We start from the raw sequence: 13,546 nt of genomic DNA on the forward strand, positions 1-13,546 counted from the left end.
ATTAGCACATCCAACCGAAAATAACTAATCCTCACTGCGCATCAGAAGATCTCTGGTTTACCGAAATCCGTGAGCAGGGTAAGCCATGTGTAAGTAGCGTGAATAAAAGGACGCTATGTGCAAGAAGCATGAAGCGCCCTTTGAATGTATCCTGATAGCTAAAAGACCCACGCGCACTTTGAATAAGAAAATGCTACTTGACACTGAAATCAATATAAAAGATAGGGTCGCCACCAACTCTAGCCACACGACAAAGAAGAAGTAGCACTGAGTCGGAAAATTACTTAATTCATTAATAAGAAAAACTCACAAAAGAACATTCATTGTAAAGTCATTGATAAAGAATGGGATGTAGTTATTAATATGATCCAGGCATTCTTCCCGTGAATCAAATATTGAGTAAAGTAAATAGGTCGTGAACACCATGCGTAAGTGCAGCCTGCAGCAAGATTCGTGAAAACACGATCTATTCCAGAGCATTTGTTTCAGATACAAAAAGGGACACTAATCACTACACCTGTGCACATGGAAACGCTATAGGTGGGCCAACAAGGAAAACTACAAGGTAAATGGCGAAGGTAACGGCGACGTAACATCGGTACACAAGATAAGATTGAAGGCAAAATTATTTATTCCTTAAAACATTGACATAGTGCATCTATAGACTGCTGTTGCATGCTAACTATGTACAATTGCTTGTGAAATACTATACGTTTCATAACAGACTCGCGTGCCCACTCGGTCCGCGGAGACAATTTCTATGGGCCGTGGCCAAATTTTAATCACATGAGAGAAAGAAAATTCACAAATACACAAAAATTACCAAGATCCGGAAAAGATTAGAAGCATACACACACAGTTGTAGGCACATAAACATTCACACTGAACCGAGGGCACTTCAACATATGCAACTCCTTTGTGCTGCGTTCCTCTCACGGATCAAAGTCAAGACTGCATTGGGAATCAAACTGAAAGTCTACAAAAGCCTTGCATTCCCTGCTGCAACCCAGCAAGTAAATCTTTATAAGACGAAATTCGAGACCAAAAGCTAAAAGCTCCCCTCTCTATGTGACAACGCGCCACGCGGTCAGTACAACTCACCCTTCTTCGACTGGAGCACAGCTGTGTACGCTTCCCGTACCGGCGGCAGACTGCCTCCCGCTTCTGCAGCCTCTTCCACGCTCCGCGTGGACCGGAAAACCCCAGGATGCCATTTCCGCCACCAACCTAACGCAGGTGGATTTCTCCCAAGTAGCGGAAACCTCTTTGCCGACTTGACCATTACGAGAGTAGGCAATGAAAGGTGGCTACAGGACCCTTTCATCACCCCAAACGTCCCGGAGAAGACTGTGCCGCGAATTTTCTCGCCATGCTAGGAGATTCGCCAACAGTCTTCGAAACAAACACACCCTAACAAGTAACAATTGCAACAGTAAACAGCAGCACAAAGGAGTTGATTAATCTCTTATATCCAAGTGAGCTTTATCCGACCTTAGTCAATAATTGTGACCTCATGCGGTCCGCAAAGCAAACAGAAGAAATTAAATTAAGCGTGATATACTACGCTAACATCATGTCATCTGACCTACTACGACCACAACCATGAGATATTATTTTAAAATTGCTTTAACCAACTATCAAAAGTTAACATAGAGACATAGGTGAACAGGTACATAATATATATAAATATATAAACAAATACGATGATGCAAAATCATTATCACGAACCAAAGCAGTATCATCTGGTGCTGACATATATAAAAACATGCAAGTGAAAGTGCAAAATACAATATTCACAACAAATACAGTGAAACAAAATCATTAATGAACCCAGTGGTATGACAGCTGGTAAATAATCACCTATGGAAAATAAGACATGAGTACAAAAACACATCCAGAAATCAACTCGTTGACACGCTGTCATTTTTCAGTTTCGCCACATGGTTGTTTCACTGGGTATTCTCTTTAGGTGCTGGGGTGGGCGTCTCTTCTAAAGGCGACTTGGAGGATAAGCTACTAGGGGACCACAACACTGAACTGGGGAGTTCGCAGCGGCGTTGATTGTAACGTCCGTTGTAACCCAGGTTGTTCATCCTAGACAGCACCTCGCGACGTTGCCTCGTGCCCGTTTCCACCCTCTGCGTCCATACTGTGGGATGGTTTGGCGTTGCAGATTTGCAGGACATCGCCACTTGTGGGCCCTGCCTCATCATCGAGAAGGCGGCTTGGCGGTCGTCGTCCGTGTGTTGTGGAGGAATGTGTTTTACCGACACACGCCCCCGTCTCCTGTCGTGTCAATGGGGAGACACGCGCTCTTCTGCGTCGCATCGAGGTCGACGTAAACTCGTGCGGGTGTCGGGCTTGAGACCCGCTTATCACCTCTTTGCACCGTCTCAGCTGATGCGTCAGTGGTGGGACCCGCGTCCCTCCGGGCAGTGGGCGTTACCTCACCACAGCAGCCGTCTGGACTAGCGGCGCTCAGGGATCGGTGGCCTCGCCTGGTGTGCGTCATACTTTCCCTTTCGCTTGTCAGATGACTAGCGCATGGGGTGGAACGCCGGCCATCAGCTGGCGCTGCCGTGGTGACACGCCTGCGGGCTCCGGTGTGAGCCTGCGCCTGGGGGAAGACCAGCATCCCCTCCCCTCTGACGGGGAAACAGCTGTGACCGCTCGCCGCATCACTGTTTCGCCGTTGACACCAGGGTTCGGCAACGCCTGCCGGTGGACCAAGCCCTGTGCTTTCTGATGCGGAGACTCCCTAGGCGGCCTTGCACCCACTTAAGAACTGCGCTCACAAGGATCGTTACAAAATATCATGTGTACAGATTACCACAAAATCTTCGGAGTTTCTCACTCCTGATCAATACATGGAATAGTGCCCAAAATTAACTTGACAAAAAGGGCCTTCTTAACATTACTAATAAAAAAAACAATGAAAAAAATTAAATAACCAATATTCAAACAAACAAAAAAATCCTTTTTATAAAATATAGTTCAAGCATTACATCTGCTGTCAATCATTCAGGGTAGATCTTGTACAAGGTTTGGTCAGGATTTGGATAGGATTTGGCGCCGCTGCTAGCTACAGACACGAAACTCTACCTACTCCTAACTACGCTCTCACACTCAATCTACACAGCTCGTACTAGTCACCATCACCATATAGCCCGACTTCAATTCCCACATATAAACAAAATATTCCTTTCAACACCAATACCCATATCGTTGTTCATTGACTGCTCCTCCAAGGTTTGCAGAACATGTTTGCTGATCTGTGAAAAATTTCCGAGACTTCTTTTCTATGGACATTGCATAATAAAAGTTTTGATTAATGAGACACAGAAGGTTCATTCAAGTCACATCTGGAATGGTAAATGTTTCAACATCTATTCATCAGACTAATGCAAAAGGTCAGTGGGCATAAAAATGGAAATAAAAATCATCCTATCCTATTAGCAAACACATAAACACTTCGTCCTATAAGTACATAAAAAAATACTGTCAAAAGAAATCCATTGTCCAGGGCCATGAGTACCCAACTTACTGCTATCATGAGATACTCATAATGATTACACACTTACTCACCACATGTCCCCAGGGGTCCTCACCTACCGTCATGTTATTTTAGCTTGGAGGTAGTCGCATTGATTCTCTATTAAATATCAAGCTGCTTGAGGTTATAAGCTGTTTCCATATACATCTTCTGGGGTTTCACATCCTGGTGCCCTCAACCGTACCTAGTAGTATGTGACGGCAAGTTACACTTTCCAAATATCTTATAAGATGGCAACTCTGAAAATCAAACACTATTAATCTCCCTTCATACACAAGTGCTTCACCTACAAGTCACCAAGTTGCTTCATTAACATCGCAGTACATTTGAAAAATCTCACTGAATCATGCTCACCTAAGGGGAATAAGAACACTAAAACTGTAATTTATCATCAAGAATTACCTTACGACCATTGACTCGCCACGCCAACACACCCGATACCTTTTTAGTCATCAAAGAACGAAAGCCATCTTACTGTAATAGGAAACACTTCATATGAGCCTCATGATCATTCACATTCAGACGTTTTGAAGCTGCACAACACTACTCCTTTCTGCTGAGAAGAAGAAATAACTACACACATATTGGGGGACCCTTTACAATTCATAGAAAATATAAACTTTAATTTCAATCACACCAGAGTGAATCAAAACATTGGAAAATATACACTGTAATTTTACGAAACAGAGGCGACTGGGTTTACCGCGGGCACACCAATACTGTGGCCCTCCCTCAACAAATCTTCCCTAATATCGTCTTCCTTTATTCAAATGCACATCAATATCATCAATAGCACCGGTCCTCATTTAGTTTGACGCCAACCGAGCCAGCCAACAGTCATTGATCCCTTTGATTAGAGGCATTTGTCGGATTGTGCCGCGGGTTTGCGGGACGAATTTCAACACCCACTGGCGGACCACCCGTACTGTTTACGGCACCCCTGTTGTTGCTTGTTCGATAATTATTCTGGGGTCGGTCACGACTACCGTTCCTGGGTCCGCTGTAATTGCGCCTAAATCTCAGTTCATTACCATATCTTCTAAACTCCCAGGGGTGTCTTTGATTTCCTCTAGGCGAATGATGACCATTGGCATAGTTCGTTCTGCCCGCGTTCCGTGAGGAGTCGCGACGCTGCCAACGCTCGCGCATTCTGTAACTCTCAGGCGACTCATTACGTCTGTATTGCCGCCTGTCTCTACGGCTACGGCTTCGCTTGCGCGGCCGCTGCTCGTAGGCGCTCTGACCGTAATTCTGCGTGGTGCCATTCGCATCGCACTCAAGCTCTAAAAGGAAATTGCGAAATCCCTCTACATCATCCTTACATCGTCCTGCAAGGATAACGTGCCGCAACTGCATTGGAAACTTTCCCAGACAAATACGAATAATTTCTGCAGGTCCATAAGGATCGACAAGATGTTCATTCGCCTGCAGCATTTGCTCGAACATCTGCACAGGGCTGGAGAATTTTGACCTATTTAACTCTGGTAGCATAATGAGTCCGTGTTTTACACGACTTTGTGCTGCCACTGACCAATATATCGACAGGAAGTGTTGACGAAACTCTCCAACAGTGTAGCAATTGCGTGCAATTGACCTCATCCGCGCCGCTGGCTCACCTTCGAGGTAGCCGCACATATACTCTATTTTGTGCGCACTGGGCCACGTCGGAGGGAGGGAGAACTCGAACTGCTGTAACCAGGCCCGCGGGTGAATCCCCGTAGCCGAGTTACGGAAGACTTCAAACTTCCTCACGGTCAGAAAATGTTTAAAGTCAAATTCGTGAGTTTCCCTTGGCGAACGTTCCTGAGGGGATCCGCGCCGTTCCCACCTGGTACGAGATCCGTGATCATGACGATGATCAAATTCGCCATAGTTCCCGGAATCATCGTCGGAATAATGGCCCTTTCGTTCATTTCTTTCAACTTCATGGGCCTTTAACCCTTTTAGGTGAAGTTCTAAACGGGTCATGCGCTCACATATTCCCTCGGTAACCCCTCTTTGTTGTATTTTTATTTCACACTGTCCACGCGGACATTTCGTTATCGACCGTATTTCGTCTGCATCCGCTGATGACGAGGTAATCGTTTCCCTATTATTGTCAGACTTACGCGCCACTGCGTCTGAGATCCTGGTTATTTCTTCTCGCATCTCTTGGTTGGCCGTGTCTTGTTTTGTTTGCGTAAGCCCTTGCTCTCGCTCGAGAGTTATTATCGCCTGGCTAAGGGTTTCTACCTGCGTGCTAAGGTGGACCGTGCACTTAGCCGCAGTGTCCTCTATTCGGGACACAAGAGCCGCGTGATCACTCTGGCATTGTTCTGCTAACGCGCAGAGATCCCTGGAGGAATTTCGTCCTACTCGGGACTCAAGAGCCGCTTGTTCACTCTGGCATTGTTCTGCTAGTATACGTATTTTCCCAGCGAACCTTTCTTCTTGCTCCATCACTTGCTTGCTAATGACTTGGTACCCCTCTTCTAAGGCGGAGATGCGTTGGTCAATGATCGCCAGTTTCTCCCCAACACCCTGTACTATTTCACTACTCAATCTTTTTACGGCCTGCCGAAGTGGCCGTGCGGTTAAAGGCGCTGCAGTCTGGAACCGCAAGACCGCTACGGTCGCAGGTTCGAATCCTGCCTCGGGCATGGATGTTTGTGATGTCCTTAGGTTAGTTAGGTTTAACTAGTTCTAAGTTCTAGGGGACTACTGACCTCAGCAGTTGAGTCCCATAGTGCTCAGAGCCATTTGAACCATTTTTGAACCAATCTTTTATTTGCTTCCTCAATATCCCTTTTATTACTGTCTAGTAATTGCCGTAGCATAGTCTGTAATGAATTTGCATCTATCGACTGATTCGAAAACACTACAGCGGGCTCAGGATGGACAACACTTGTGCTTGCGTTTTCTGCGTTTCGTTCCTGGTCGGACTCGACGTTCTGATCTCGTCCTTGTTCAGAGTTGTTGTCTGACTGGTTTTTCCGATCGCAGCTCCCTGAACAGCTACGCGTCTCCATCATAAGGATAGTTACTCCGTGCTCCAAAATACAAGAATAGTACCAAAGTCTCCTAATGGACTCACAGTCCCCACAAGGCAGCCAAGATACACGCCACAGGACAAGAGTCAACCCACACTTGTAACACAATTGAATACTAAATCACAATATCTATACAGTAATACATATACAAGATAAAACATGTAAGAAAATGCACACCTATATCATAAATTCACGTAAATTCCGTATCACAGAAAGACAATATACCAATTAGCACATCCAACCGAAAATAACTAATCCTCACTGCGCATCAGAAGATCTCTGGTTTACCGAAATCCGTGAGCAGGGTAAGCCATGTGTAAGTAGCGTGAATAAAAGGACGCTATGTGCAAGAAGCATGAAGCGCCCTTTGAATGTATCCTGATAGCTAAAAGACCCACGCGCACTTTGAATAAGAAAATGCTACTTGACACTGAAATCAATATAAAAGATAGGGTCGCCACCAACTCTAGCCACACGACAAAGAAGAAGTAGCACTGAGTCGGAAAAGTACTTAATTCATTAATTTCCAGAGCATTTGTTTCAGATACAAAAAGGGACACTAATCACTACACCTGTGCACATGGAAACGCTATAGGTGGGCCAACAAGGAAAACTACAAGGTAAATGGCGAAGGTAACGGCGACGTAACATCGGTACACAAGATAAGATTGAAGGCAAAATTATTTATTCCTTAAAACATTGACATAGTGCATCTATAGACTGCTGTTGCATGCTAACTATGTACAATTGCTTGTGAAATACTATACGTTTCATAACAGACTCGCGTGCCCACTCGGTCCGCGGAGACAATTTCTATGGGCCGTGGCCAAATTTTAATCACATGAGAGAAAGAAAATTCACAAATACACAAAAATTACCAAGATCCGGAAAAGATTAGAAGCATACACACACAGTTGTAGGCACATAAACATTCACACTGAACCGAGGGCACTTCAACATATGCAACTCCTTTGTGCTGCGTTCCTCTCACGGATCAAAGTCAAGACTGCATTGGGAATCAAACTGAAAGTCTACAAAAGCCTTGCATTCCCTGCTGCAACCCAGCAAGTAAATCTTTATAAGACGAAATTCGAGACCAAAAGCTAAAAGCTCCCCTCTCTATGTGACAACGCGCCACGCGGTCAGTACAACTCACCCTTCTTCGACTGGAGCACAGCTGTGTACGCTTCCCGTACCGGCGGCAGACTGCCTCCCGCTTCTCCAGCCTCTTCCACGCTCCGCGTGGACCGGAAAACCCCAGGATGCCATTTCCGCCACCAACCTAACGCAGGTGGATTTCTCCCAAGTAGCGGAAACCTCTTTGCCGACTTGACCATTACGAGAGTAGGCAATGAAAGGTGGCTACAGGACCCTTTCAGTATATGACAAGTTTTAACTCGAATTCAGTTAACTTCCTATTGTTTCCGAAGCGTTTCGCAGGAAATTTCAAAAATCCGTTTACGACAGAAAGCTGTAATTTACGAAATGTATCAAAAATATTACAGGTCAGTTCTTACAACGGTAACTTAAATCAGCGGTTACCTTGACTGGAAGTATGATGATTAACAATACTAAAATTAAAATTACTACGTATAAGTATACAAGGACCATCAAGAACAGACATAGAGGCAACTCCTTCCAGTTTATTCTTCGCGACGACTACGCCAATGCCACTCTTCGTTTCTATATTCTGTATTTCGTTTCCAGTGCCACTCTTCGTTTCTACTTAATCACAGTAGCGCTGCGACACATTTCAACGACGCCCGTAGTGCGGCATGACTCAGTAGCACCGCTCAATACAGTTGCCTGTGCAGCAGCTCGGTCCGATCCAGACTGCCAGTTAGACAGTATGTGAGCATTAGTGATAACTATGCTCTTATTCTTTGTGATATAGAGATCCAGAAGACGAAAATACAGGCAAACCAACCTCAGAAATACTTAAATTTTCTACTTGGACTAACTGCAACAGAAAACACGTTTATAAAATTAACGCGTCCAGCGAAGTGCATTCAGTTGGGTATCCGAAAAATTTCGCCATTTAGCTCAAAATACTGATTTCAAGTGCAGTGGCGGCTTTTGCAAATCCCGCTTGGGAGGATGCACTGATAAATATGTATCTTTCCTACTTGTAGGTGGCTTCCACGTGGCAGTCCTTACGTTACATTTGGTGACCTTGTTCCCAATATGTGCTGGATGTTTATTTATTTAGTTTTTTTTAGTATTGCTGCACACGCCATGACAAGTGCAGTTAACTGTCCTTCACCTATTGGATTTCATTTTCACTCTTTTCGCTGTAGAGATGCAGTGTTCAGTCGCACTTGTTCTTAAAGAAGTATCAAGGAAAATTTCAGAATCTACAATGATTCAGAAAAAGTGGAAGCAAGTTTGTTTACTCGAAGATTCTGAAGTAAATTTACAGTTTCACCACGCTTTATGCATTCTTCTCATGAGTACGCTACAGTGTTTTCTTATCGAAGATTGAAAGCATCTTAACATATGTGTTTAGAAATCCTACGGGAAATATTCCGCTAAATTTATCAAAATTAAATTCTTGCAACACTTGAACTGGGAGCATAAGTTCACTTGAGTCAGAATTTCATTACACATCTCTTCCACAAAATTGAAACAAACTATTCCAAATATCATAACAAATTAACATGTTCAAGCAATAGTGTGCCTGAGTGGCCGTGCGGCTCTAGACGCTACAGTCTGGAACCGAGCGACCGCTACGGTCGCAGGTTCGAATCCTGCCTCGGGCATGGATGTGTGTGATGTCCTTAGGGTAGTTAGGTTTAATTAGTTCTAAGTTCTAGGCGACTGATGACCTCAGAAGTTAAGTCGCATAGTGCTCAGAGCCATTTGAACCAAGCAATATTGTAACGAATTGCCCTATACTTCCACAATTTTATGAACCTTAGGTGTTTACACCCGACAGTCTCGCTGGAAAAACGTCTGGTACTGTGGGAGACGTTAGGTTCACCGCAGTGATACATCTTCATGACGTCACTATGACGTATCCCATGCCCAGCGATAAATATAGGTCTGAACGCACATCTGTGTGACGTCAGCAACGTGATCAACGTAGTAGGGAAGCTTTTAGCATAGATCTTTTTGGAGGAGGAAGAGATTAGTGTTTAACGTCCCGTCGACGGCTAGATTATTAGAGATGGAGCACAAGCTCGGATTAGGGAAGGATGAAGAAGGAAAGCGGCGGTGCCATTTCGAAGAAACCATCCTGGTATTTGACCGAATGTGAGTCCAATGGGCTAGCCACTGCACTACCCCGCTCGGTAAGATATTTGATAACAGTTAGAGTGAGAGCCGTTGTTTACATGACACCTCGCTTGATATAGTGCATTTAAGCTATAAAATGACGAAGTATATTTGGTGTGTCGCTACCACCACTGTGATCATTGCGAAGTATGAAGAATACGAAATTCCTTATAACACAAAGATGATGGAATCTTACAATGAAATAGCCTCAGCAATCAGCTGCATTCGAAGATGCTACACCGTGGATGATCTTAAGTTTACATATAAAAAGAAAAGATGCAGAAGGAGATGGAGATGTGAAAAGCCAAGTGTGTTCAAAGTGTACATAAGTGAAATAAATCTATTTATTTGTAATCTAAATACCGTACTCAACCTTCACAAATTCCTCCTTAGGTGGTGCTGATTGTAATGCTAAGTAGATAGGTCAGACGGGAAGAAACTTCGTAACCCGCTTTAGAGAGCATGTCAATAATTCCAGTTCAAAGTCAGCACTAAGCGAGCATTTGCACGAAACTGGTCACCTTAGCACTGACATCAGAAAGAATATGCAGATAACACATTTCGAAAACAAAGATAATACCCGTAACATTTTAGAAGAAGTCAAAAAAAGATTCCCTGGTTCTACCTTGAACGCAAAGACAGATCTGAGACATAAAGGTCTTTTAGCACCTTTTGACTGACTAAACAGATAACCCACTATTTTATTGTCACAAGTCGTTAGCTTCCCAGACTACCCTTTGTGTCTGTCCACTAATGTGGTATTGTAATTGTGAAAGAGAGAATTTGTACTACCACTCGGGCTTTATTAGTATTTTACATTTTAACTACCCATTTTCAGTATTTTTATAAAAGGGAGTAAATCTTTTTACATATTTTTTAAGTAGCTTAGCACATATACAGCCGGGCCGCACACTTCACGCCCTCTATAGTGACCGTTTCGTTCCTGTCGCCTTTGACACCATCTGTGAACATCTTCCCCATAGCAAAAAAAAAAAAAAAAAAAAGAAGCTCAAGATTTATATTTTGGTTCACATTTTTCTGTAATAATACGTAAAATGGTACACTGTGGAATTCGAGTACTATATTCCAAACTAGAATAGCTTTCGCGTGTTGCTAAAAACAATGAGGGAATCTTTAGCAGAAATAGCATTCATGATTCAAGTATGAAACAGTGCACCAAAAAATGGTTCAAATGGCTCTGAGCACTATGGGCCTTAACATCTGAGGTCATCAGTCCCCTAGACTTAGAACTACTTAAACCTAACTACCTAAGGGCATCACACACATCCATGCCCGAGGCAGGATTTGAACCTGCGACCGTAGCAAAAGCGCGGTTCCGGACTGAAGCGCCTAGAACCGCTCTGCAACTCAATGGGTCATCTTTACAGTGAGTAGCAATATATCGATTTCCTAACATTGTTCGTTTTTCTTTCGAAGAGTGTGTCCATAACATTTGGTGTCAGGTGAGGATACATACCACATTGCAGCGATATGTTATACTGTATGAAAATACATACTCAGAAATTACTGCCTATTAAACGTATCACAGCTCAACAAAGGTATTTACGAAAATGTTCTATTCGTTGTCGCGCTTCCAGAACATTGGCAACAGAACGAAGTTAGACATTTTCTGAACTAATTTGATTGTCCTCCTGTTCTCATAGAAAACACCAAGGTATCGTAGTTCGAGGCAAATCAACTGGAATTGCTAGACTGGCCTATACAGGGTGATTTTTTTCCACTGTGTTCAAACTCTGGGGATTGATCGATGAGAGGATACGGAACAAAAAGGTCTAATGAACTTACGTCCGGAAATGCATGGTTTCCATGCTAGAGACCATTTATTCAATCAAACATTGTTACAGAGACTGCTTTCTAATACTCACTGTACCATGCAGCTACAGTTACAGAATGTGTTGAAAATGGTTTCCATGTGTCTCAACGCATGGGTGTACGCGCCGTAGCATGTTCTGTCTTATACGTTCACATCGGCCAGCCTGCATCCGAACAGTGTCAAAGGCAGCATGAATACGCTGCTCCAGTGTCTCCACATCTGGGATAGGCTCTGTATACTCGATACTTTTGAGATGGATCCATAACCAGAAATCGCACGAGTTGAGACCTGGTGAACGAGCAGGCCAAGCAACTGGACCCCCTCGTTCGATCCATCGACCAGGGAAGACACGATTGAGATGCGTCCGGACGTTAACGGCGAAGTGGGCTGGAGACCAGCATGTAGCAGCCACATAACCCTTCGAATCATCAATGGCACTTCTTCCAGCAGGAGAGGCAAAGTCACACGCAAGAAACGCCGATAGTTTGGCCTGTTAGGCGACATGGAAGAAAACTGGTCCCAAAATACGGTCACCAATTATCCCGGACCGCACTTTCCGGCCGCACCGGTGCTGATGATACGCTGTCCCTTGCCATGGGGTTCTGCATACTATCCCCTACATGACTGTTATGGCAGCTGAAGATAGCACTCCACATAAAGGTGGCCTCATCTGTGAATGACAAAAATCCCGGAATTGTGGTTGCCTGATGAAGAAACCAGTGACAAAACTGCTCCTGATGTGGAAAGTCTGTCGCCAGTAAGTCTTGCAACGCTATACGCAATAAGTGTAGCAACAATTGTCATGGAGAATGTTCCACTCGGTCCTCTGGCTTACCATGTACAGGCGGGAGAACTGCCTGGTACTGACACGGCGGTCGCCTTCCGTAGTGTTAATTACAGACGGCCGGGGTGACCGAGCGGTTCTAGGCACTGCAGTCTGGAACCGCGTGACCGCTACGGTCGCAGGTTCGAATCCTGCCTCGGGCATGGCTGTGTGTGATGTCCTTAGGTTAGTTAGGTTTAATTGGTTCTAAGTTCTAGGCGACTGATGACCTCAGAAGTTAAGTCGCATAGTGCTCAGAGCCATTTGAACCATTTTTTTGAAGGGTAGAGCCACGGGTCGTAACACGTCTGAAATGTAACGTCCACTGTTCAAAGTGCCGTCAATGCGAACAAGAGGTGACCGAGACGTGTAACCAATGGCACCCCGTAACCACCACCTTGGGTGATACGCCAGTATGGCGATGACGAATACACGCTTCCAATGTGCGTTTACCGCGATGTCGCCAAACACGGAATCGACCATCATGATGCTGTAAACAGAACGTGGATTCATCCGAAAAAATGACGTTTTACCATTTGTGCACCCAGGTTCGTCGTTGAGTACACCATCGCAGGCGCTCCTGTCAAGGGTAACCGCAGCCATGGACTATCAGCTCGGAGACCGAGGATCGAGACGTGGCTGCACGATCCGTTGCAGCCATGCGGATAAGATGCCTGTCATCTCGACTGCTAGTGATACGAGGTCGTTGGGATCCAGCATGGCGGTCCGTATTACCCTCCTGAACACACCGATCCATATTCTGCTAACAGTCATTGGATCTCGACCAACGCGAGCAGCAATGTCGCGATACAACAAACCGCAATCGCGATAGGCTACCATCCGACCTTTATCAAAGTCGGAAACGTGATGGTACGCATTTCTCCTCTTTACATGAGGCATCGCAAAAACGTTTCACCAGGAAACGCCGGTGAACTGCTGTTTGTGTATGAGAAATGGGTTGGAAACATTCCTCATGTCAGCACGTTGTAGGTGTAACCACCGGCGCCAACTTTGTGTGAATGCTCTGAAAAGCT

Source organism: Schistocerca piceifrons, chromosome X (genome assembly GCF_021461385.2).
Source record: "Schistocerca piceifrons isolate TAMUIC-IGC-003096 chromosome X, iqSchPice1.1, whole genome shotgun sequence".
NCBI classification, from domain to species: domain Eukaryota; kingdom Metazoa; phylum Arthropoda; class Insecta; order Orthoptera; family Acrididae; genus Schistocerca; species Schistocerca piceifrons.